This window comes from Solanum pennellii, chromosome 9, assembly GCF_001406875.1.
Source record: "Solanum pennellii chromosome 9, SPENNV200".
In the NCBI taxonomy this organism is placed as follows: domain Eukaryota; kingdom Viridiplantae; phylum Streptophyta; class Magnoliopsida; order Solanales; family Solanaceae; genus Solanum; species Solanum pennellii.
Window position 1 is genome coordinate 62,243,411 of NC_028645.1, and position 2,678 is coordinate 62,246,088.

Consider the following 2,678-nt stretch of genomic DNA (forward strand, 5'->3'; position numbering starts at 1 on the left):
TATATATATATATATATAAAGCTTGTGAAACAGTGGAAAGCAACTAAGTTCATTAAGAAAATGCAATAACAAACTCATCTTTACTTATATAATGAAGTAACATAGTTTCTGTGGGAGATTCTTTAACCGACAACCACCACTATAAGCCTAAGTGGTGATATATTGTCTTGCCTACACTGCCAAAATTGTCATATTCTTTGTCGTTGCATAGAACTGTTAGGATCGAATTCACACACACACACACTTGATGAATTAAGAACACAAGAACTTTCAAGAGAAAGAGATGAGAGATCTAGAGAGAGAAAGAGAGAAACCAATATTTAGTGGTAACACCCCGTGAGTAAGCTTCCACGGCGGTGGGGTATATATATTAATAAATCAGAGTATTTTTGGTTACAGAGAATAAATGGAGAATAAATATTACAACCTAAAATTTAGGTCGGGGCGCTGCCCAGAACCCCTCCTTCTGATGGGGGACTCCCGCCCCCCCATAACCCCCTGGCAACCTAACCGCGTAAACAATTATATATATTAATCAGGCTCCACAACCTAACAAGAACTACTTAACTTAGTGGATCAACCATCTTAACTTAAGTGATCATTTAAAAAGTATGATCATTTAATACCCATGATGGCTACATGGTTTATGGAGACTTGAGTTAACATAAACTTGCATCTCCATATCAGTGCTCAATACTACTCCCAAAAATAAATTTAGCTCATGTGTTTTCAAAACAACTTCTTTCTTTGTTTTGAGATAATTACTCAAATATTAGATCAAAGGCTCTCTTGGAATTGATGTTCCCTTTCTTGCTCAAATGTGAAAACATTTATGAACTCTTAGGGAATACTTAGTTCCCTTATAAATTTTAGAGAAATGAATTCAACTCTTTACTTTTTTCTTAACTTGAAACTTGAGTCTTAAAAACAAAGTTAAAACATTGCTAAAAGACTCTTGAAAACTTTTAAGAACTCTGCTTTGACTTACTTCTTCGCTTCTAAAGTTGAGTCATAACTTCTTTGACTTTAATCTTACATTTTTTAAAATTGGATTATGGATTAATGGTTCATGATCTCATGTTTATGGATGATTTCACGTGTTTAGTTGTACCTTAGAGTATTGGAATCAATTATAAAACATAGGTATATCACTAAGGTACTAGTAATAAAAGATGGAGGAAGAATGGGGAGAACTGGCGTCCCTGGCGCTCCAGAGGCGCAGGACGCCAACCCTCAAACTTCAGAGATCAAGTTGGGGCGCTCTGGCTGGCGCGACGCGCCAGAGGAAAAAGTTTAGTGGAACTTTTGTGGCGCTCTGGCACGCGCGGCCTTATCCAAAAAAAACCCGACTTTTCTCCTTGTTTTTTTTATCTCTAAACTTCCATGGTTCTTTCCCCCAATTACTTAGAATCATTAATAAACTCAACATACTATACATTTAACTCAAGAATTCACCCAGAAACGTGAATCAAATCATCAAGAAACTTCAACAACACAACCATCAAGAATTCAACAAAACTTTCAATAACGTTTCTCAAGAACTCACTTTCTTAACACTCAAAGAATTAAATTCACTGAGTAGAAACATGGTTGGGTGTGGGTGAACTAATCCAACGCTATGGGATCTCACATATCTTGTAGGCATCATCCCCGACGAAATCCACATGCAAAGCTCGAATGTTCTTGGCGATTCTTGATTTCTCTCCTCTTTTCTCTTCTTTCTCTCTTCTCCAAGCCCTAGCGTGAATTCAAATATTTCTAAACTGAACAAAGTCTTGTATTACCCCAATTAATTCCTAAAAACTAATTAATATGATTAGGTAAGGAAAAGATTAACTTGCCCTTCACAAATCCGGATTAGGTTTTAACTTGCCCTTCACCCAACCATGTTTGGCGTGTGGGTGAAGGGCAAGTTAATCTTTTCCTATATTCTTCACTTTTAACTTACTTTGAAATTTTCAGATTTTCTTATATTATTGAAAAGTAACTACTTCCAGATTTCAAACTCCTTTATATTTCTTTCTAGTTGCGAGATGTTACATATACCACCTCATGTAACCAAATTTGTAATTAAGTCACTCCATAGCTATCTGATTTCCCTACACCTTAAAGATTTCGATTTTCTCCAAATCTGGATAAGGTTCTGAAAAATTTAAATACTACAAAAAGTTTTTCCGACCCTAATTTTCTCTTTGCTGGGATTTCTATAACGAAGGAATTCGGTCATTACACAATAATGTCATTACAACCATATTTGAGAGGAAGGCATCCACCATCATGTTTGTGTGGTTAAAGAAAGTTCGGGATAGTGTGGAACGTCCCGGTTCGATGTTGCCTCACATTTTTTATTAATTGGGTCTATATTAAAACACTACAATATTAAGGCAATATCAGACCAAGCTAAAATGTCTAGAGACATTCTGAAGCATGGCTCATTGCACACTGGAGGTGTAAAGTCCACTGAAATAATTGCAAAAAGATGGTAAGTTCTAATTCAAACTTTAAATAAATAATTAGTTGATTCATATATATCGTTATAAATTGTAGCTTTTATTTATAGGAAAAATTGGATGCACTCCAATTGAACCAGAGGTTTTCAAGAAGACTCATGTGAGGAAGAAAGAAAATGAGTCGGATCCGATTGTGTGGGTGGAGGAAAGGGCCAAACGTTCTTTTGT